Consider the following 25,700-nt stretch of genomic DNA (forward strand, 5'->3'; position numbering starts at 1 on the left):
ATACACAAGATTGTGTTTATGAGTCCAAGTCTCAATCTTGGAACCTAATTCCCTTGTGTGACAATTTGTCTTTGTCAAGGTCAATGTCTTCATGAGTTTCTTCTTTCTCTTTCAACCTCCATAGCTTCCACATCTGCCATGCTCTAGATCTTGCATATTTTAACATTTCTAAGACAACATTCAATACCAGATATAGTCATTTTGAATTCACAGTAATGTCCTTTGGATTGACTAATGCCCCTGCCACATTTAATAGGCTAATGTAGGACATTTTTAGACCATATCTCAATGATTTTGTACTTGTCTTCTTTGATGACACCTTGGTTTACTCCAAGGAAGAGGATGATCATGATCCCTAAGTTCACATCGTCCTTGAGACCAAGAGAATACACAAGATCTATGCTAAGATGAAAAAGTATGCCTTCCTCAAGAGGCAGATTGAATATCTTGGATTTATTGTGTCAAACAAAGGAATCTCTATAGACCCTACAAAGGTTAAGGATGTCCAAGAGTGGCCTTTACCAACCATTTTCAAAGAAGTACATAGCTTTCTTGGATTAACAGGTTGATACAGGATCTTCATTAAGGACTATGCCCTAATTGTAGTACCCCTCACAAATCTACTAAAAAAGCAGGTTGCCATAGTGTGGATGCCCACCGAAAAAACAAGTTTTGATCAACTCGAGCATAGCTTAGTGAGAGCACAAATTCTGAAACTCCCTGACTTGAGCAAGGAGTTTGAAGTTGTCATGGATGCTAGCACTAGGTTGTGTACTAATGCAAGAAGGTCATCCTATAGCATATTCTTTGAGAGAGCTAAAAACCCATGAAAAGAATTATGCTACTCATGACCTAGACCTACTAGCAATTATTCATGCTCTCAAACTTTGGCAACACTATTTGCTAGTAGCAAGTTCTCTTTGGTCACGGACCATAAGAGCCTCAAATGGATCTTCACCCAAACCGACCTCAATATGAGGTAACATCATTGGATTGAAGTTCTATGGGAATATGACTTTGAGATCAGGTATCGACCTGGTAAAGAAAATGTGGTCGATGATTCCTTAAGTTGCAAGGCATTCCTCAACTCTCTTATTATGGAGGAACATTCAATGGTTGAATCATTAGCAAATATGGTGTCAATGCCTAGTAACCTTATCCTTGAATTAGCGAAGGAGAAAGCTAGCCATGACCTAGAATATTTGAAGATGATAAAGGAGATTTTGGAAAAGGACCAAAACCCCAAACTTAAGGTCAAGTATCAATAATTTTCTATCCATGGGGGATTTGTCTATTTTTGAACAAGATTATGTATACCCTCAAGCAAGAAACTCAAACAGAGAATACTCTGGGAAGCACATGACATCCTTTTCAGGCCATCCTTGATATGTCAATACTCTCAACATGGTTAGGAAAAGCTGACATTAGGAACGGCTTAGAGGAGATGTTCTCAAATATGTCACGGAATGTTTATCTTGCCAGCACATTAAGGCAGAGCATGTCAAGATGCTTGGGAAGCTACAACGTATTGACATTCCCTAGATGAAATGGAAATTTATCATCATGGACTTTGTTGTTGGAGTACCTTCAACTCAAGGAGGATACAATTCAATTATGGTTATAGTAGAGATGCTCACCAAGGTCGCACATCTCATTCTAGTCAAGACAAACTATAAAGATTTAGATATTGCTAGATTATTCATCAAGGAGATATTTAGACTCCATGGGTTGCCTAGAAGGATCGTTAGTGACTGCGACTCTCTCTTTACATCTCACTTCTTGATAGGGATATTGGAGGCTATTGGGAATCAACTTTGTTTCAGTACAACCTATCACCCCTCAAATTGATGGCCAAATGGAGAGAGTCAACCAAGTCATCTAAGAATATTTGATGTTGCGAATGCAAGAAATGGATCCAATATCTACTATTGGTAGAGTTTGCGTATAATGCTTCCTACCAACAAAGCATTCAAATGACACCTTTTCAAGCATTGTATGGACATGATTGTCGTACTCCATTGAATTTTTCAAATCCTACCTTAAGGGTAGAAGCTTCCAAGAAAATGCTTCAGGAAATGTATGAGTAGATCAATGCCATCAAATAAGACATTAGAGCCACCAAGGATAGGCAGAAAGCCTATGCATATCTAAATAGACAGGAGCAACTCTTCAAAGAAGGAGATATGGTTTTTATTCAGGTACAACCCAAGAATAGTTCCTTATCATTGGGAGAATTTAGGAAGCTAAGTCCAAGGTATTGCGGATCCTACAAGATCCTCAAGTGCCTAGGGCCCAATGCCTACAAACTCCAACTCCTCGAGAACATAAAGGTTCACAATGTATTTCATGTTAGCCTACTAAAGAAATATGTATCCAATCCTAGCCATGTACTCAATGATCAACAAGTTGTAATGCCAAGTCAAGGAGTCCTTGAGCTCTAGCTAGATAAAATCCTAGACATTTGAGAAAAGAGATTACAGAGTAGAACTCTCAAAGATTACCTCATCTAGTGGAAGGACTATCCATAAGAAAATGCCACATGGATTGGCAAGAGTATGCTCAACCAACAATACCCCCAATTCCTTTTGAGATGAGGACATCTCAATTCCTTAAGGGGGAAAGGATGTAATAACCCATAAACCCCCCCTTTTCCAAAAATATTAATCTTCTTTTTTTTCCCTCCCCCCTATCAACGCCACCAGATGGTGGACGGAGGGGGAGCCGCAATAGTAGTTGAAAGAGGATGATGGAAAATTTGCAGTAACAGTCGAAGTAGATGAAGTATGAGATGACAAGGAGCTGGAGGTGATAAACAGGGAGGTTGACGAGGATGTTGATGAAGATGAGGATAATGACAAAAACGATGATGGGGAGGAGGGGCATACATGTGTCACCTCCATTCCCCCCCACTATCCCTTCTTTCCCCCTTAACAATGGCCTGCATGAAAATGGTTAATCTAGCCGTCCATATGAGTTAAGGGCTCCTTAGCACAATGTTTTCTCCCCCAATTATACCCTCCTCTCCCCCATAAAATCCCCCCTCCTTAAGAAAAGGCAATAGCATATATTTTCCTTCTCTTTCCCATCCCCTTTTAGCAAAGATACTCCCCACTTCTTTCCCCCTCCTGTCAAATTGAGAGAGGGAGGGAGAAAAGAGAGAGTGAGAGAGAGAGTCTCAGAACAGGAGGGAGAGAGAGAGAGAGAGAGAGAGAGAGAGAGAGAGGCTCAAGGGAATTCCTTCCCTCCCTCTCTTGAAAAGAGATAACAAGTACCCTCCCTCCCTCGCTATTCCTGTGTTTTTCTAGCAACCACCCCTCTATTTGGCAAAAGGTTGGTGGAATGAAAGCAAAGTGTGGGAAATTCTAGCACAAAGGATCACATCATGTGAAGAGAAGGCTCCATTCCAAGCTCCGAAATGGCCCCAAAGCGCAAACTCTCCCAAGAAGCCGGAAAGGCCGCAACCATCAAAGGAAGATTGGGCAAAGATGCCACTACTAGCACAAATGGGTTAACGGATATAAATGCCAATTTTTCACTCCAAAACCAGGTACCACTACTGTGTCTTGCCCTATGAACGCAATGGTAGATCATAATTATCATAGAAAGAAATCATACTTTTGCATCGTGTAATTTGTAGAACTTGAAAGGTAGATGCATAGGTTTGGATCAAATTCATGATTGTCATGATAGCTACGAGTTGACTAAGCATTGATGGGTTGTCTACAATTCTAAACTGATTAGAAGGCACAAGTTTTGTGAGTGCATCTTAGATTACCAATATAAATAAATATAGAAGATCGTGCAAGACGATTGCATCCTATAAACCATTAAAGAGAATTAGCATGCATTTACATTAAGCATGATGAATTCATGTACCTTGCACTTAAAAACATAAGTCGCAATTTATGATTTGCATAAGTTCATTGAAATGAATTCTCAAGGAATGGAATTCTTGCATTGTATTATGAAATCAAGTAAAAACTAGCATCTCGATTTGCAAGGCATCATAGGGTAGATTCCTTTGCACTGCACTACAGAAATTCATCGTAAAAGATAGACTCGAGATGTGTGTAAATTTTTAAACTCAATTGCAAGAAGCAATTAGATAAGTGAATCCCTAGATGGTATAAAGCTAGGTTTATTTATAAATGAACCAATTAATGCTATGATCATAGATTGACTTAGAATGAAATCAATATGGTCATAGATATCTACCCTAGCAACTAGCCGTGATAAGTCTAATAACACTCTTAGAGGTATCATTTTAAACCATGATACAGCTCAATGCCGATGTGATAAAACTAGAATGTCGTATCCACATGAAAGAAAGACAATTCATGTGACATTCGATGCTCGCAAGTACTCAAGGATTGCAAAGGACTTAGTTTACTCTTGGCTCAAGGGAGAGTTAAACAAAAGTTTTCGTCATGAGATCTTGAGGAAATGAAACCCTAGGGTAAACTTAGAAACCATAATAAATTTCTAAGCAGGAAAATGGTTACCAAATGACAATTTGGATCCTAGATTGAATCATCTAGATCTTGTGATCTCAAAACAAGAAGCCCTGATCTAAAGGTTGACAAATTAGGGTGATTGCCATCCATGAACTAATGGATATAAAACCCAATCACGTAAATGTTTATCCCTACTGCATAAGAACATGGGACAGAACAAGGATATTCCATACCCCTTTAAAAGGCCATTGCAGTTGACTCCAAGACAAGAAAAATCCAAAGGGTGAATGCTAAGTGTTCAAAATAGGTACTCCACCTTAGCAGGTGTCATGAGCACGCACCACATTATTGTTTGTGGCTTGGATGCTGGGGGGCTTTGGCTATAAATTATCTGCCTCCGAGTCCTATTCAAACAATCTACGTAACTCAAGATGGATTCTCAAGGCCTTGTTACTAGTACAAGGGCAGAAACTTGGAGGAAATAAGACACATCCTCACAGAATGCAGGAATCATCCTTTTTGGACATGACTTGTATCTCAGTTGAAATGCTAATATAAAGTTTACTTCCAAGGATCCTGTTTGAACTGTTTTCATGTTAGTGCATAAAATTACATAAAGGAACATGTGGCTAACGGGTTAATTAAGGAAGCTGCTTGTATGTGTTACCACTAATGTGCTTTAGGTAAGTAGAAAACTAAAGCTACCAAGGGAAGTGGGTGGGCGAAACCCCGACATAGGTCCATCCTATGGCAGGGCGGTCCCAAAGAACTGGGAGGCTTCTCACAAGGTTTTACAAACATTTAACCCTAAGAAATTGTTAGGTTAGAACCCCGATTCATGCCATTTTAGATGCATCTCTCTCTTTTTACATTCTCTTTGAACCAAGTGTGGCATGGGTCTGCTTCGGCTTGGATATAGAGAGAGAGAGAGAGAGAGAGATCACAATGTGGATGGGAGGCAATAGGGTCAAGAGAAGCTATACTTGTGTGTGCTTGCAACTTTGTTGTCACTCTTATTTGAACTCTTGCTCCCCTTTCCACTTTTTACATTTTCCCTTTCCTCCCCCCCCCCCAACATACACACACACATGAAAACCCATGCTATTTGAACTATAGCAATCAATGTATCCAAGAATGCTTAAAAGGCATTTGATCCACACGCAAAGCCTAAGATGCTCCTTCTTGTTTTCATCATCACTAGCATGGGATCCTGCACTAATAGCCCTCCTGAAGATATTCTACTAATAGTAAGGCATAATCTGTGTGAGAAAGGCAAGAGCCCCAACATCACCTCCTACCATAACCATTGCAGAGAGAACTAAACCTCTTCCTCCCAATGCCTATGGCATGACACTAGGAACACTTGAGAATTTCTTCCAAGTGCCATTTCTAAAAATAGCAGCAATGTTACTCAACATTCAAAGATCAACGACGTATAAGTATCACCACTATAATCATGTTCTTACAAGAACTTGCAAGTACTAGCATGAGGTGAGTATCATTCATAGTCTAACATGTTCCTAGCATACAAGTGCATCACTAGCTTAAATAAAATTATTGCAAGAATATACTAATAGATGACCTATGAAATTTGATGTTAAACAATAATACCTTATTTCACATGTTGTACACATATGCTTCAACAACATTTTTCTCATCTTTAATCTCTTCTACAATCTAATATTGCAATGCCATTTCATATTCCTTCTCTATAGCTTTCTGTCCAGCTTGAGAAATACCTCCACGAATAGCCTCATTTACTCTAATCTTTCCTCTTGCTATTCTTCTTCTTCACTACATCTTTCTACATGTTCACAATGTAAACATACCAAATTATCATAACCATGAAAAAGTGTGATAAATAGATAGGCAACACATACTTATCTAGTCATTTCTATACATGTTAGAGACAAGTAAGTCTCCCACTCAACACTGCAACCTAAAAGGGCAAATCAAAAGACTTCACTAATAGTTTGATGTCACATATATTGGTAGCTGAAGATTATAAAATGTTCACATATGAATATAAGACACAAAGAAATGAAGCTAATGAATTGAAACAAAAAGGGAATAAAAAAGTAGACTAAAACATTGGTTGGCTTGTCCTACACTGTGACTCTACTTAAAACACCACCAAAAAGATAAGCAATAGTTTTTTATTCAAGTCTTATGAACAAAGCCATAAGCTTTTCATCTTAACTCGGTCACATGAACAATAGGCATGTACAAAACCATGATATTCACCTTTGAGGCTTCCACTTCCATATTCATAGGCATTGCTTCTCCAATTTCTCCACTATTTTCTATTCTAGGTTCTGCCAAGTTATTATCAAAAGTATTCATCTTTGTTGTGCCTCCATTACCACTGGAATACAAGTTCATCAAAGAGCTCAACTTGATCTTCCTTAGCATCAAATGTGGTCTAGTTAAACTTAACCCCCTCAAGGATCTTGACAGATGCAGTGAATAGTTCCTTGGACAAGCACTTGGATACAACCTTACTTGCCGACATAAATTGATCCTAGAGAAACTGGCACAATTGCTTCTCCATAAGGGAGAGAATATATGTGCCATTGATAGTGTTGAATTGGTGATGACCTTATACGCTACTAAAGGAGTAGAGAGCTCCTTGTGCAAATAGCGCCAAAATCTCTACAGTGGATAATAAATAATTACCACTATGCACAAGGAAAGCTACAAAGGGCAAGAACAAGACCTCATTAACAATGGCAAGGAATAAATAGAAACGACGACCATAAACCAAGCCAAAATGCTTCTTATAAGTTTGCAAAAAAGAGTAACAAAGTTTTTCATCTACCACGCTGGAGGGAATTTCAAGGCCATAAAAAGATGAAGACTAGTCTTGCAAATGAAATGAGCATCCAGTAGGAGAGAATAATCATGGAACGGAAGGGAAAGATGCTGAACCACAAGCATAGGAGGTTCAAGAGGTGCCATTCAGACTATTCAAGCAAAAATACATAGAACCATAAAAACAAAGTAGGAAATTCTTGCAAAAAATCAATACATAGGCAACAACTAAGATATAAAAAATTAAAGAAACAAAAAATACTAACAAGACTAAACTAGATAACCCTAAGCAAACCACAGTCTAAAGAAAAAATTCGACATGACTTTCACACATGCAACAATTGATAGCTTCATGATATGCAGACAAACAAGCACCCCAATCCCCCATAATCATGTAATTTAATCAAATGCAAGCACAACCTGCCACATCCCCGACTCGGACTTAAGCAAAGAAACAATAACAAACTCACTACAGAACTACTAACAACAAATAGGACTGACAAGACTATCATTTCACTGAAAAACCCAAAACCCATAAACGTCTGCCCTCATCCTGAGGTGGTGCGGTGGTATGAATGGGTGAGAACTACATGATTTCCTTTTAGTAGATGATATTAGCAACAATTCATGTGTGTTATGGTACATTTGAAGGATGAAAAAGAAAAAGAAACATGATATTGTCATCGCTCGGTGAAAAAAGAAGTAATGCAAATTCCAAGTCCTAAAAATCTAAAAAAATAGGAAGGCAACACGTCAACTAGCAGAGAGTTGATCTCCTAGACAATAATAAAATTAAAACAGTTATGGCTAATACCTAGGATATTTAAAAAAAATAGGAGTGTCTAGTTTTGTTTGTTAGTTTTGGTCAGTTTTTTATTTTTCCTTTCTTTTAAATGTGTGTTTATGTTTTTTTAATTATTTTATTTTTTTAATTTGTGATTTTTAAGTTATGATTTTTCTTCTATTTTGTTTGTTTGATTTTTTAAATGTAAATTCTATATGAGTTGAGTTGTGTTTTATTAGGTTTTTCTTCTCTCTTTTAATTTTGGTGTTGCGTTGTGTTTGGGTTTATTTTTATTTAATTATATGTTGTTAGTATAAATAATTTATTAACTTTAAATGCCCAAACACTTACAAAAATGTGTAGAATTGATGTTAAATATTGGTTAGATTTTTTGGATTTTTGGGGAAATTTTTTTCACTATTTTTGAGAGTTTTTACAGATTCTTTATGAATTTTACTAATATTGATTAGTTTTTTATTTTTTTTTCAAAATTTTTAAGTAGGTTTTTACTTGGAATTGGCTGTCCCAATTTTGAGAATTGTTATGATTTGTCATGTGAGTTTTTAGTAAATTTTTACAATTATTTTGAATTTGTATATTTTTAATGTATTTTTGGGGGGTTTTTTTTAAAATAATAAATAAGCAAATAAAAGGTGGTTACCAGCTACACTAAACAACAAGCCCCACGGGTGAACAATAGTAAGTCCACTACATGGAGAAAACCACACATGCCTCCTTGCGCACGTGAATGGGGGGCTTAGATAGCACGCACACGAACCAAGAAAATCCACGCACGAACGACCACTTAGTGTGAAACACACAAAAAAGTCACAGTAATCTTGCATGTGAACAATAACTATGAACCACAAATGCATATAAACAACCACGAAGAAAAAAATCGGGACGAGATCTTGGCATGATCCATACATAAACAACCGCTAGTGAGGGAGGGGGTAGATTGTGCTAAGCCCTAGGTGAGGGGAAAAGGGGCTACAAGGGGTGAAGGGGGTGAGGATCAAAATTGGGAGTGGGGGGACGAAAGGGAGGGATCAAAAAAGGGGATGGAAGGGTGGAAATATGGGGGTGGGAAGTTTAAAATGGGGGTTGGGACGACCAAAGGGGAGGGTCAAATAAGAGGGCCAGAGGGTAGAAATATGGGGGTGGGGGGAACGAAAGATGTAGAGGCGAGGTCATGCTCAACCGCCAAGACCCACAGACTGCTTATTGTTCAAGCGTTTCAAGTCAAGCACTAATGGCTACCTCTCACATAACCGAGGCGCTATCTCTCTCTATGAGTGTAGTGAGCTTACCTCCATGTTGGATCAAGTTGCCTCCTCTCCCGAGCACTCTGGTAGCTCCACGATCCAAGTGCAAGCTTTAAGCGAGCTCAATCCTCAAGCTCCACACTCCAAGCTCCGTTGCCACAAGCAAGAGAAGAGAAGAGAAGAAGAGAGGAGAATATGGAGAGTTTCTCCACTACAGTCCCTTACCCTCACACTCTCACACTCCCTCTCTCAAGCACAAGCTCAAGTAAGCAAGTAAGAAGAAGAAGAAGAAGAAGAAGAAGAAGAAGAATTGGCCACACACAAGAATGAGCTTCTTGTTTACTTTTCAACTTTATATACAAAACCCTAAATCCCTTTTGGGTGGTCATCCACTTATCCCCTTTTTTACATGGCCGCTGGCCGTGGCCTAGGGTCCTTTTTCCCATTGTCCTCCTATGTCCTATCTTCCTTCCTATCACCCATCTACCTTTACAATTTGCACAGGCACACTTAAAATAAATCACGGTGCATCTTGCGCTCTTTTACAAAAGTATTAACTTGCATTTTTTCTTGTGCACCTCTCTTCTTGATTTATGACTTTTTTACACTTCTTGTATTTCCAGATTTTTCTTGGTGTGCCTTTGTCATTTTCGGTTTCACTTTTGCCTCAATAGGAAGTTGGCGCCACATAGGTCGCAGGTCTCTTTAAGACCGCCATTTGGCCAGTCACTCCTCTGAGACTATCATAATTTGGGCTCCAAGTTCGGACATTGTAGCGTAGTTTCCAAATCAACATTTTTCAAATTGACTTTAACCCGCTAATTGTCACATTAGTTGCTCTATCTCTAAGAGATTTGGTTGGTAAAGTGCTTCGTTGAATGTCATAGTGAAGCATAGTTTGTCAGCTTCCTCATCCAGAGATGAGTTGCATACGTTCATGTAGGATTTTTTCATAGTGCTCCTTAAGATATTCTTGATCTTTCCCAGGATAGCGGATATGACAAATACTCCTCATCAACCTGCTTCCTAGGGAATGTGCCCATGTTCGCAAGGATGTAAGCACATGGTGCGAATAATTTGAGTTTAGCATCCAACTTGGTCAAGCACTATCTGACACTTCTATGTTTGATACGGGCTTGCTTGTTCGGTTGCTATCTCATGAAAGGTTCTGAGAGTTTTCTTAGGCTTTAGCATAGCTGGGGGCTCATGCCTAGATGAGAAGATTAGTCAATGCTAGGATTGCTCTTGTTTTTTAGGTTTTCATGTTTTTCTTGAGGCTTTGCTTGCTATTGGGTCATGGTTCTCCTCGCATATGAGTGGTATACTTTTGTCAACCTGTTGTGTTAGTGTTGAATCCACTCTTGATGTAATGAACGAGGATCACGGGAACATGGCATGGGAACATACCAGTCACACTGACGGTATATAAGGTGTAAGAGGGTATTTTGAGACATCATAGAAATTATCAAGAAACTCTCTTTTCACCTTCTCAAGCTTCCATGGCTTCTTCTTCTTCTTCTTCTTCTTCTTCTTCCTTTCTCCCTCTTTCTCCCTCTTTCTCTCTCTTCTTCTTGCCTTTCTATCTCCTCTCCCTCTTCTTCTGCAGTCCTTCTCTCTCTCCTTTTCCCTAGTTAGGATAGTTAGGTCTCTTTCATTACAAGTGGTATCAAAGCTTTGTCCTTGATCCTTCTCTTTTCCCATAGATTTAGGGCTCTCACAGTTTCCCACAGTTAGAAAACCCCAGTTACATCTCTTTCACAGGTACACAGGAGTACTCACGTAGGTTGTTAGCCCTCTTGAAGACTATGGCAGCCTTTCTTGGAGCTTTTCCAAGAACCATGGACACATCTGGAGGCGGGCAGACAAATTTGACAGGTCGTCACTAATTTTCATGCAAGTTTTTTTAGGGTTTTGGGCAAAAAGGAGGGTAGCACAGTTAGAGAAGGCCAAAAACTCAGTTACTTTTCAAGAAGACCTTCTCTCGCCTCCTTCCTCTAAGCTGCAATGGAAGCTCCAGCCCAAGAACCTCAGGAATCTTGTTTTCCCCCCTCTTCCTTAGCAAGAAGGGCTTGTCCCAATGCTTTCCCCTCAGCTAAAGCAGCATATTGAGCAGCAACAACCCTGATCTACCCTGCTTGTAGCCCCCATGAGCATTAGAGGCAACCTTCTTGGGCAACATTAGAGGCCTCCTCAGCTCTTGGACTCCCTTTTTCACTTCAAGAAATCCTGGTCTGGTGCAATCCATGGCAGCCATGGAACCTTGGCATCAAGCTCAGAAATCTTGAAGATTTTGGTCTTTTCTTGGTCCCCGAGAGTCCCTCTTCAAGCCTAGCTCAAGATTTCAGCCATCAAGAAGCACGGGAATAAGATTACAAGCAAGATTTGAAGGCATGCACTTGTGGGAAGCCATGGCTATGGGAGTAGAACTTCAATTTCAGTAAGAACTCTTCATGGGAAGGTCCTGAGCCATCCTGCCCCAAGCTTGACTTCACCCTTTCTTGACGGAGCACAACCATTTTGGAGCTATGGAGCATGCAGGATCAAAGCGGAGCTCTCATGAAGGACTGAGGTAGCATTAGTGGCTGCCTTCTCCTCCAAAAGACTCAAGGTAACCGATTCTTGGCTCTCATTCTCTCCGTTTAAGCCTCTTGTTGAATCCCATCCACTTGTTTGAGAGAATGTATGAGTCTAAGTAGATAATAGGAGTCCCAGACATTGAATGCATGCTGAGTATTAATCCCAGTCATTTCCCTTTGATCCTATAGTACTGAAATAGATTTTACTCATGTTGAAGCTTCATTGTGATTATATTTTTGCTTATCCATAACCCATTTGGCTTCTTGTGAATTGGCTGAGCCAAGAAGTGATAAAAAAATCCATTGTATAAGGGTGAGTAGGCAGTGAGTCACTGCCGGTAAGCTCTCTATCCCTATTCCCCATTCCAATTCCATGCACTTCATGAAAAGCCCAAATTTTTTATTCTTGAAATGCATCTCATGCTGGGTGTTTAATTAATAAATTTCTGCCATGTATATTTCGAGTGAGAAAAAGCCCGATGCCAGGCGAGGTAGCAAGACAAAAGAGGGGTGACCTCCCCTTGCCATCAAAGACCCTGAAGGGGTGCACAACCCGGCCCGAGGGGGACTTTGCCCACCTCCCGATGATCCGGAGCCCAAGAATTATTACAGGTGCAGGTACATTTGATGGAATATCCCAAATCCTGATCATTTGAGTCTACAAGCCCCTACATGCATTGATAATGTCATGAACCACTTGGTAATGTATGGTGGATGCAATGCAAGAAGGATAGGGTATGCAGTTATGGAAATGGTCTCAAAAATAAACTATAGATGCAAAGGATGTATGGCTTTATGTGGCATTGAGAGCCACCGTTGAGGCCCTGGATGTCTAGGATAAGACCCTCACCATTGGGATAAGGTATGCTCCTTGAGGGAGTCTTTGCAGGGTATTGCAGACAGCTAGTCCTACACAATCAGCCCACAAAAGTTGATTACAGAAAAGACTTTTTATGCAATTGAGCATGGGCTCTATATCTTGATTCGAAGAGGGCATCCTCCCCTTCGATCTGAACTAAAAATCTCCCCATTCTGCCTTACGGTTTGGGAGATACACTCAGTTTTGTGCTCAGAGGTACTGTGGGACAGGTAGCAGTCCTACACAGTCAGCCCACAAAAGTTGATTATAGAAAAGCCTTCTTGTGTGACTGAGCACAAGCTCTATAGCTTCATTCAAAGAGGGCATCCTCCCCTACGATTTGAACTAAAAATCTCCCCATTCTGCCCTACGGTTTGGGAGATACACTCAGTTTTGTGCCTAGAGGTACTGTGGGACAGGCAACAGTCCTACACAGTCAGCCCACAAAAAGTGATTATAGAAAAGCCCTGATCATTTACTATCAGAGATATTTACATAGCCTCGTAGAGGGGATCGATGGCTTTCATTTGAATCAAAAAGTTTGGCGAGATCAGAGCTTGCTAGCTCAAGATATCGTCATTTTTGTAACAAGGGGTCTGGTGGACTACACTTGGGATGGCAGGCCACAAAGGTAAAGCAAAGGCCTAGGAGGAATTTCAGCGTGAAATAAGGGACTCCCGTGCCTCAATGAACGATCCTAGCTCAGCCCAAGAGTATCGTGAAGACATGTTTGAAGAGGGTGCCCCCGAGATAGACCACTTATCTCTAGAGGCTCAACCAAACCTTATGCCAACACGAGACCCATCATGGACTTACTCATAGAGTGCATGGGCACCCTCATCCCTGCCTTTGCCCCCCCTCCCCGAATCGACCCAAGGAGTATGTCCCTCCTCGTGAGGCTAACCGCCCTCCCCCCTTGGAGACCGGGCGTAGCCCACAAGGTCTCGGTGGTACCCATGGCATTCCCCATAGCACTTATGAGACGGGTGAGCCCTCTACTCGACATGATGAGCCCCTCCTTCCCTCCACCGTTACGAATCCTTCAAGCCCATCCTTGGCACCCCAAATCCCCCGTAATGGAAGCTACTTACACACTCAAGGGAATGGCTCCAATGCAAATCTTGGGCAGCATGGAATGCACGCAGTGCATGGGCAGCATGCATATGGCAATGGGCAGCATGCACATGGCAATGGGCAGCATGCATATGGCAAGGGGCATCATGCATATGGTAATGGGCAGCATGGACATTTTGGACAGCAAGGTCCTAATGGGCAATTTGGTCCTCATGTAATGCACGGGCAGCATGGCCCCCATGTAAATTTTGGACAGCCGGGGATTGGACAGCAAAGCATGTATGGGTAGCATGTAGCACATGGCATTCATGGGCAGCAAGGCCCAAATGAGCTGTGTGATAAGATTGTGTTTACTAAATTCAATAGGCAATCCTCATCCCTAGCTGAACTAGAGGAACGGACCTCTAAATTGGAAGCCTGTTTTCTCATCTACCCCTATAACAATGAGGCAAAGATCATTTTTGCCTCCCTTCATTTAGAAGGTTTTGCCGACACATGGTGGAGATTCATTCAAAGAGAAAATCAACAGTTTCGTGATTGGGAAGAGTTCAAGATGCATATGATCCAAGTTTTTGTCTCCTCGGTGGAAAAAGAACGCTTGGCTAGGCAATGGTATTAGTTTGATCAGCGAAATCTCACCGTGAGGGAGTACACCAACCAATTTATGAACCTATCCATGTATGTTGAGGCAGTTAGTGATGAGGCCAAATTGCATAATTACATCTATGGGCTAGATGCACATCTCTCAGCTGATGTAATGGCTCAAAAGCCAGCCACTTTGTTTGCAGCCATAGAATTGGCCGAATGCTATGGTCAAAAATACCGCCGCAATGATGGCATGTAGCCCATTGCAGGATAGCAAAGATACCCTATCAGGCAACCCCCATATGCTAATAATTATCGTAGCAACAATGCAGGGAATGGCAGCCCCAAAATTCCTACTTACCCCACTTTTAATGCTGAGAGGAAATATGGTGGTTTTGGGACAGCACCACCCTCCAAAAGTGACCCAAAGTATGCTGAAAATAAGACAAGAAATGGCCTCAGCCCTAACGGTTAAAAATTCATTCCTCCTGAAGTTGTCAAGGATAGAAAAGCCAAAGTCTTGTGCTTTAAATGCGGGGATAAGTACATGACTGATCATGCATCCAAATGGCCCTTTAAGAACGTCATTGTCAAGTTTAATAGCATGTATGTGCTAACTCTCCAATGACGATACTTGTTGAAAATGCCAAATATGAGGAGGATCTTGATACCGATCAGTTTTATGACTCACCGGACGGGTTCCCTTTTGCCCCCGGTGGCTGCCCCATTGATGACGTGCTTGGGAATGACCCTTGGCACCCCTCATTCACCACTATATCAGCTTGCTCGATCTCCATGGATGCATGGACGGGCTCTAGGAGTCGGAACACCCTACAGGTGCATAGTAACATGGATGGCAAGAGTGTATAGATCCTCATAGATAGTGGCAGCACACACAGAGTTGTGAATAAATCGACTCTTGGCCATTTGACATGTGCTCCCACTAAATTATAGCAACCTCTTCGGGTTTAAGTGGCCAATGGAAATGAGGAAGTGAGCTCCCATGTATGCACACAAGTGTCTCTTATACTGGCTGAAAATTACACAGCAAAGGTGGACTTAATTACCCTTGATATGGGCCCCGTGGATGTTGTTTTGGGATGTGATTGGCTTCAACAGTTGGGAAAAATCTCTATGGACTTCTCTTAGTTGTATATGGAGTTTGTAATGCATGGGCAGCTTGTACACTTGGAGGAAATCAAAGAAAATGCAGATTTTCAGCTTATAACAGCAAGACAACTCAAAAAGAATTCAAGAAACGCTCCCAAATCTTTGTCTTGCATTTGCATAAGGATAATGTTGACCAACACACCTTGGGGAAGCAAAATGCAGCACTAAAAGTGCTTTTGGCTGAATATGAGGACCTATTTTAGCCCCCCACTACCCTTCCCCCTCAGAGATTGGTGGATCACCCGATTGACTTGGAGCCCCATGCCAAGCCCATCAATAAACCCCCATATCGACTCTCTAAATGTGAAAGAGAGGAAGTAGCAAAGCAAGTTAAGGAGCTCACTGAGATGGCATTCATAGAGCCTAGCTCTTCCCCTTATGCCTCCCTGGCTCTATTGGTTAAGAAAAAGGATAGATCTTTCCAGTTGTGCATTGACTACCGTGATCTCAATAAGATCATCGTAAAAAATAAATACCCCATCCCTCAAATGGATGACTTGCTTGATGAACTCAAGGGAGCATGCTACTTCCGGTTACCACCAAATTCTAATGAGGGTGGGTGATGAAGTCAAAATAGCCTTTCGGACTGATCGTGGCTTGTACCATTTCCTTGTCATGCCATTTGAGCTCACTAATGCACCCGCCACATTTCAGAGCTTAATGAACAAATTATTGCAGCCATGGCTTTTCCAGTTTGTATTGGTATTCTTTGATGATATACTCATTTACAACAAGTCACTGCATGAGCATTTGAAGCATGTCACACAAATTTTTGATGTACTGAGAGAGTACTGGCTATTTGCCAAAGAAAGCAAGTGTGTCTTCATGCAAATAGAGGTTGAGTACTCATGACACATTGTTAATGAAAAAGGCATCCAAGCTTATCCTAAGAAAGTGCAATGTGTCCGGGAGTGGCCCACCCCCATTACCACTACCTCCTTGCATGGTTTTCTTGGCCTCTCCTCTTTTTATCGGAGATTTATTCACCATTATGCCACAATTGCAGCCCCATTAACAGACAAGCTAAAAAAAGAGGCTTTCCTATGGGATGAATTGGCTGACCGCAGTTTTCAGCAGCAACTGAAAGACTTGCTCACTTCAGCCCCCATCCTCGTATGTCCCGAATTTTCAAAGGATTTTACCATCCAATGTGATGCTAGTGGACGGGGTATTAGTGCAGTCTTGCTGCAAGAACACGGGACAATAGCATTTGAGAGCTGAAAATTGGATGATAAAGAGAGAGAGTTACATGTCTATGATCAAGAGATGTTGGCAGTCATTTATGCTATCAAAAAGTGGCATCATTACTTGTATGGCAGCAGATTTAAGATGAAAAGTGACCACCGTGTGCTCAAATACTTCTTGACTCAGTCCAACCTCACTCCCAAACAATGTAGATGGGTGGCTACGCTACAAAACTATGACTTTGAGATTACCCACACCCATGGCAAGGACAATGTAGTGGCTGATACACTCTCTCGCATGTGGGCATGCAAGGTTTCATCCATCACTAAACTCCACCATGATTGGATTGAAGAGCTCCAAGAGACATACATGCTTGATGCTGAATTCAACCCTCTTTTCTAGAAATTACAACAAGGTGTCATGGATGACAATTCCCAATATCAGCTCCACAATGGCATCATTTGGATCCATGGCCGTATTGTGATTCCCCATGCCTCTCCCTTCACCCAAAGGATCCTTCAAGAGATGCATTCTTCACCGATTTGCTGGCCACTTAGGGGTCTTCAAAACATATGACCGAGTTTCAAAAAGCTTCCATTGGAAAGGCCTATGGCGGGATGTTAAAGACTTTGTGTCTAGATGTGTGCCTTGCCAATAAAATAAAGATAGCACTCTTAAACCGGGTGGATTGTTGCAGCCTTTACCTATCCCTGAAGGAAAATGGACCCACATTACCATGGATTTCATCACTAGTTTACCTACAACCAAGAAGGGTTGGGATAGCATATATGTGGTAGTTGACCGACTCACTAAAGCAGCCCATTTCATCCCTACAAAATCCCAGTTTACAGCATCCCAAGTTGCCACTCAGTTTATGGAGCATATTTTTAAGTTGCATGGCTTACCCCAAGTCATATTACATGACCGGGACACAATTTTTATGAGTCAATTTTGGCAGACAATTTTCAGCTCCATGGGGACCAAATTGGCTCCATCCATAGTCTATCATCCCCAAACGGCAGATCGAGAGAGAATAAGTGGCTTGAAACTTATTTGCGATATTTTTGTCATGATGTGCAAAATTCTCGGGACGTATGGCTGCACTTGGGCTGAATTTTCTTACAACAACTCCACTCATTCGAGTATTGGAGTCTCTCCCTTCGAAGCATTGTATGGTTATCGGGTGCCCCTTCCTACCATGATCTTCAATGAAAAGCTCAACCCCCTTGGAAAAGAAGAGTTGGACTACACGCAAGCTCTACTTCAACAATGCAAGGTAAACCTCAAAAAGGCTCAAGAGCACATGAAGCTCTATGCTGATGCAAAAAGAAGACCCCTTGACTTTCAAGAGGGTGAATTGGTACTCCTCAAGGTCCCCAAGTCCGTTATGCCACACTAAAGGACGATTCTTGCAACAAGTTGGCACACCGTTACTATGGGCCCTACAAAATCATTAAGAAGGTCAAGGACTTGGCTTACCGTCTCCAACTCCCTCCCACGACTAAGATCTATGATGTCTTCCATGTGAGCCAATTGAAACCTTTCATTGGCACTCCCAAAGATCATGTAGAGGAGCTACCACCCATAGATGAGGAGGGCCTTATTCAATACATTCTTGAAGCGGTCATTTGGCAACGTGAAAAGCAACTCCGCACCCATTCCATACATGAATACCTGATCAAATGGCAAGGCCTACCAATAGAGGAAGACTCTTGGTGCCCAACATCTATATTGGATGAATTTCCACACCTCAAGGAGGCCGTATTGGCTGGAACTTAACCATGACACCTGTTTTGGGCTGCAGTCTGCATTTAGACAGCCATCTGTTTTGTATCACTTTTGGTCCTGGTCCATTTTCAGCCCCATCCTCCATACATGGGCTGAAAGTACACCTCGAGGGCTCCGTTCCAACACCTTACTTGCCCCGATCGGAGTTCCCTAGTGGAAGTTATGGCTGTTTTTCTCTAGCCATACCATCTGGGACAGCACACTAGTAATTCTTGGACAGCCCTTTATTTTGTAACAATTTTGGTCCTGACCTGATTGCAGCCCTGCCCCACCCACATGGGCTGAAAGTACATCTCATGGGCTCCGTAATGACACCTCAACTATCCCATTTGGAGTTTCCCACACAAAGTTATGGCTGATTTCCTACAACACACCCTTATAGTCCATGACTACATCCCTTGTTTTTTAGGACAAAAACTTTATGAGACAGATGGTTTGTAATGAACGGGGATCACAAGAACATGGCATGGAAACATACCAGTCACACTGACTGTATATAAGGTGTAAGAGGGTATTTTGAGACATCACAGAAATTATCAAGAAACTCTCTTTTCACCTTCTCAAGCTTCCATGGCTTCTTCTTCTTCTTCTTTCTCTTCTTCTTCCTTTCTCCCTCTTTCTCTCTCTTCTTCCTGCCTTTCTCTCTCCTCTCCCTCTTCCTCTATAGTCCTTCTCTCTCTCCTTTCCCTTAGTTAGGGCAGTTAGGTCTCTTTCATTACACTTGATTGGTCAAATGTAAGTTCTGCTTTCGATGGATGTGATGGAAGCAACCATTTTGTTGGTACTGATTGCTTTGACTTATCAAAACACACAGATGTGTCTAAGGTTTTGTTGTTGTCAGGAGAGATGGCAATGGGTTCATTTGTGGGTGTGGTCTCAATCTTCTCGGCTTCTACAACCACTTGCAACCAATTGTCGTTGCTTTTGTTGTTTTCTCCTCTTTTTCTTGGGCAATTGAGGTGTATCCTTTAAAGACTCAAGACCCTGTACTAGGTCAGCCACCGTTGATGTGCTTGGTTGGCCTCAACATTCTCTTTCTCTGGTGTGTCCTCATGGGACATAGCAAACAATGGCTTGCTGAATAACCTTGGTAGGTTGTGAGAGTACAACTCCCTCTCTTTTGGGAGAGTCTAGCTCTTCAGCTAATTCCCCTCTGTTTAGCCCCTCATCTGATATTGCATTGGCAGTTACTTTTGGTCACAAGCATTTACTCTAAAATCTTGTCCTTACCCATTGGAACATGCCTCCATTGCTTCTTATCAGTCCGAGTGTTATGTTTAGAGCTATTTTTCTCTTGCTCTAGAGGTTTGGGTGACTCTAGCGTAGAACCAAGAGATGGTTTCAGGTTCCTATCATGTAGGCTTGGATAAAACCAATTGAAGAAGTCAAGGTTGTATTGATGGGAAGCATAGAGTTCTAGGATTTCAGGGACTTGAGTGAGGTAGAAGACATATGTACGAACATCAAGTATCGTGCTCCCTACTCCTAGCCTACTAGCCATGTGTAGATCTTCTTCTAGAAGGAATTTATTGTATAAGTGATGTTTTTGGATAGTGGCAGAAAGCTGGATATCGTGGACCATTGGCAACACTCTTAGTGAGATCGGGGCAATGTACGTGGAATCATGTATTGATGTCCAAAGGGATTTCTTTGCTTAGCAAGTGTCATTAGTCGATGGCCAATTTTGGCTACCAATTTGGTTGGAGTACCATTTTTGCACCAATTGCCTTATCCTTTCCCTTTTCATTTGATTACTTCAAGCTTTTCCTTGTTTGTCTCACATTGAGCAATATAGAGTGAGGGTATCAACCGTAGTTCTCTAGTTGTGGCCTTTGGGATGTCCTTTATGACTTCCTTAGCAACAACTACATAGCGGGAGCAAACATGTTGTTGCCTCATTCCAAGTCAGGGGTTTGGCTATGAGCTTTGTGTGCTTTGGTGTTGGCCTTCTGATGTCCACATGGACATACGCATGTGTGATGGCTGTTAGCTTGTGATCAAGCTTCATCAGGCACTTTATCTCTGATTCATTAGTGAGATGCGCCATCTCCTTGGCAAAATCTTTGAGAGATTTCTCCTCAATCCTAGGGTTTAGGTGCTTTGGAAGTGCTGGAGGTGTCAAGGATGTTGGTTGTGACACCTCTTTTGCATGTGATTTACTAAGGACATGTTGCGCAAGGGGCGTTGTCATGGCCAAAGGCTGTGAATGACTGCTGTGATTCCTGATTGGAAGTAGTAGCAACTAGTTCAATGGACTGGCTACTGTTGGTAGACTGCGGTGTCAAGTCCTTAGGCAGATCAGAAGTGGTCGTGTCTTTTGTTGCCCTTTGAGCATTCACTTGTGGTGCAGATCGATGAGCTAGTCATGGTGGATTGCACAAGCATATCCTTAGGTTGAGAATTAGGGGAGGTGTCATGTTTCGCATCTTGGACATTTGGAATCTTAGATGGAGATAGAGATTGGGATTGAGCAGCTACACTTGACAACTTTTGTTGTGCTTCCTATGTCCGTTTTGGGAAAGAGGGTGTAGGAGATTTGGGACTCCTAGGTGGACTTGGCACTAGCGATAAGATTTGCTCGTGGGCTGTTAGAAAATTTGGCCATTTGGTTCATTGAGCAATCAATCTAATTATGAGCAACGTTGTGCCTGTGGTGCTCATTATCCTTATGGGAAGCCAAAGATCCCTTGGGCACTAGTGGTCTTTGTGCACACTCGACGATTACATCTGATATCCAGTTGTTAAGCGCGCTAGGCTGAGGATCTACCTTTCGAAAAGTCATGTTTGGTTTCTTGATTTCAATCGTGAGGGGCTTAGTCACTCCAATGTTTTTGACTTGAGACTTGGATTTTCATTTAGATTTCCTCCTGCACTTCTTGCTTTTGATACGACCTAGCCTTCAACTGACAGAGTAGTTTAGCAAGGGGTTTTGGTACCCAAATCCATCAGTCACCTATGTAATACCCTTAAGCACATAGCAATATTTTGGATATCCATCATGGCATTGTGATGGCTCTCCCATTGATACCTTCGTCTATAAGGCTTGGGCTTCTTTTGTGGTCTTCTACAATATTTGCAAGTCCAAAGCCTATCCTTAGCATTGTCTCCTGACCTTCTTGTTTCAAGCATGGCCTTGCTCACTGGTTCTCTCTATTCAATATGCATTTGTATCAACTCTTTCAACAAGTCCTTGCTCTCATTATGAGACTCGCCTGGGTATGTCAGAATGTTCCTTGTCTTTTCCTTGAGGTTTGATGAGGTCACCCTTACTAAAGGTTTTGATTATCCTCACACTCGGTAGTGTCAAGCTTATTCTTTGTGTTACATAATTGGCCTCACACTTCATTGCCCTTTTGAAGGGTCTTCCTAGGAGGGTTTCCTTTCCACAATTAGCACTATTTGGAGGAACATGGAATAGGATAGGAAAGCTTTCAGTTTCAATAGTTACAAGGATTTTGCACTTCTCTATAAATGCTTGTACTCGGGTGTTTCCCATAAGGATTAAGAGTTGTATTAGTTGGTGTGAGCCCTAGTTGGCCTAGTCAAGTCCATGCTTCATAGGTCAAAATATTGAAATCTACTCCTTCATCAATGAGAGCATCAACACTATGCTCTATTTTTGCAGTGAGTTTGACCCTAAGATAAGCACGAGGAACTATGTCTTCATCTTCCAGGACTTGGCTTATAAATTTAAGCCTTCTGATACATGCCTTTGAGTTCCCAACTGCACAATCAGATGTGGATTCTCCATTGATGTCTTGGGTTGTCTATGCAGTGTCCTTCAAGGTGCATCTATCATTAGGACTATCATGTCTAGTCATCCTCGCAGTTGTAGCTTGATATTGTTGCATTCCACTTTGACTAGATGCAGTCTAAATGCAACACATACATGTTTTTGTGGTATGGTCTTTTTTCTCTTGCTAGCTAGATTGGCCCATTGAGGTTCTGGGGTCTCTGTTTTTCTTTGTTTGGGTATAGTCTTTTGGTTGTTTTTTTGCAAGTGAGAATCTATGCTTGTGTAGAGCCATTACTACACTAGGATCTAATTTGGAGGACCTGTCACGATACACATTTTCTCTCCAACCTACTTGGGGAAGGTGCGAAGGGGGCTATGGGAGTCTGGTGGGGACAACCCCTCTCGGCCCGCATGGCTATTATGCTAAACACCATGCACGACTTAAAGAACCGTTCGTAGCCAAGTTTTGAACTACTTGCTCTAGATTTTAGCCCAGTGATAAATTTATGATGTGCTTTTGGCTCTATACAGTCTTTGGGTCAGTTTCAAGGGTTAGATGTGTCAAATTTGTATTCTGTTCACCTGTCCAATTTTGATTTATGTCCAACTCTCAAAGGTCAGATTGTCATAGTTGGACGGTCGTGATTGTGAGTGGTTTGACAAAGGTGGGTAGATCACCATCCCAGGGTGGGTCTGCGAGACTAAGGTGGGTGGGTCTGTAACGTGTCTGAACCTTGACACGTTTTAGTAGTCCATTGGAAGTCTGATCTAAAAGATGTTGCCTAGAACTCCTATGGAATGTCATAGGATTTGTTGGTTAAAGACTTCCAAGTCTACTCCACAACAAAACGTATCAGCCAACCCTATGAGGATCAACCTGAATCTTATTGAGTTTCTAATGGTCAAGGCATTCCATAGGATCTCCTTTGCACAGAGCATCTAAACCAAAGTAGATTCATATCGTACTTGGTTCAAAGAGAATAGGAAATGAGAGAGATGCATCGCTCGACCTCTCTACCTGTATAGGTAAAGTCCCATTCTAGTCCCCTAAAATGATTTGAGCTAGTGTTCTACCCTACATTAGCTAAGGTCAATACGTCATCGTGGTTTGAATGTTGAGAAGCCTCCCAGTTCTTTGGGACCACCCTACCATAGGACAAACTCACGAGGGTTCCGCCCACTCGCTTCCCTTGATAGCTTTAGTTTTCTACTTACCTAAGGTACATTAGTGGTAACACATTCAAGTAGCTTCCTTAGTTAACCCACTAACACGAAAATAGTTCAGGTGAATTTCTTGAAAAGTAAACTTAATATTAAAATTTTCAATTGAGATACAAATCCCATCCATAGGACGATTCCCGCAATTCATAAGGATGCGCCTTATTATTCCCCAAGTTTCCACCCTTGCACTAGTAACAATGCCTCGAGAATCCATCTCGAGTCATGTAGACCGTTTGAGTAGGACTTGGAGGTAGGGGATTTGTAACCAAATCACCCCCTAGTATCCAAGTGTCCTCCTACAATCAAACTAATCCACAAAGAGACCTATTGTGGAGGGTTTGGTCCACATTCCCGTCACGGTTAATTTGAACCCCCTTGGATAGGGTTGGTGGCCAGATGGGGATGGTTTGGCATACCCCTCCAAGAATTCAACCTGATTCTTTATACAAGATTCTTATGAGAGCTTTGGACAAAAAATCCTTTCACAAACTGTGCTCCTAAAATTGCAAGCACAAGCAATACTGTGGGCGGGTACTCGAAACACCTGCTAAGGTGGAGTTCCTTTTTTAACCCTTAGCATTCAACCTTTGGTTTTTCTTGCCCTTGATGTCAACTGCAATGTGCACTGTGGGGTACGGAATATCCTTGTTTCATCCCTCATTATTATGCAATAAGAATGAGAATTTATGAAATTGGTCTTACATCCAATTAGCAACACCCATTAGTTTTTGGATGGTAAAATTTCTTAGTATTTGTAGCTCATGGCTTGGGTTTTCAGCAAAATCTTAGATAATCTAATCTAAGATCTTCAAGGACCATTTGAGGGTGGCTCCACCCTCTTGAGAATCCATTATGAATTTTAGTTCCCCTCTAGCTTCTGTTGTATCGCATTTCGATCTATCTTGTGGCTGAATTCTTAGTTTGTTACCGTCAAAAGGATGACCTAACAAATTTTCCTCTTACAAACTAGCTTTAGTACAAATTATGATAAAGACCACATTCTATGCGCATTACAATCAAAATTATGTCTATGATATCAAGAGAATCAGGATGCAAGATTTAACACCATTGAGAGAAAATGCTTTCTATTTAATGTGTATTCCTTCATGCTTAATATGGAGATACAAGCTATCTTTTCTAAACATGCCTTGAGATGCCATTCCTTACAATAAATCAATTCTAGAATTTTTCTAAGGATGCATCTTTCAACCAAAAGGTATTGGCACAAACACGTAAGAGTGCAACTTTATGAGTTAAAGACGAAGATTTCTATCTCTTCCTATGAGTTACTTAATACATATATCTGCTCTTTCTTTGCATATTTATGCAAGCATTGTTAGTTGTGTGATTTTATGAGTGATGACCTATGAATTATAGGTAGCTCTTCTACAGAAGTAATTCTGATTTCATGCACCAATTTATTCAATTCATGCAATAAAACATGATCATTTCAATAGACTATTTCAATGTAAGATCATTTCAATGCAAGAAAGTGTGATCTTTCGTAAATCGAATCTTTTTTTTCCTTTATTTTCTATTTGCTATATAGGAAATATTATTGATAGCACCTAGTTATTCAAGGATGTATTATCTACACCCGAACCCAAGTTGTTGTTTGTTGTACCGCCTTGATCAATAACTCCGTTGGTGTTTATGGGATTTCCATCAGCATGAGGAATCTTCACTTGGGGGCCATCCTAGGATATATTTCCTGCTAATGACAAAGTCACAAACAATCTCTGATCAAGATAACTTGAATCCACTCCTTGCGCATGTGTCCTTGGTAGATGGCTTGCTCCTTACGAAAGATAGTGTGTGGGAACCCCTCTCAAGGGGGGGGGCTGGAAACTTCTAGAAGTTTCTTCTCTCTTTCTTTCTCTCTCTCTCTCTCTTTGCACAGCTCAACAGGGGGTGGGCAGGGTATCCTTTCACCCGAGGGAGGGGTCTTTATAGGGAGAGGAGGAGTGGTATGGGGGGTGACGGTGGCCTTCTCCCAACCCTCCACTTGCATGGCGGTGGCCAATTTCGGGCTACCCAGGTGGAGGGGTTGGGGGAGGGATAGTGGGGGAGGGGGAGGAAGGTGGGACACGTGTGCCCCTCCTCCCACATCGTCATCTTCTGCTTCCCCTCCCTCCCACCAATTGTGGCGGTGCCGATAGGGGGGTTCCTATGGAACACACAAAAAAGGGGAT

Source organism: Lygodium microphyllum, chromosome 5 (genome assembly GCF_053477565.2).
Source record: "Lygodium microphyllum isolate KBCC chromosome 5, Lygodium_microphyllum_v1.1.10, whole genome shotgun sequence".
Lineage (NCBI taxonomy): Eukaryota > Viridiplantae > Streptophyta > Polypodiopsida > Schizaeales > Lygodiaceae > Lygodium > Lygodium microphyllum.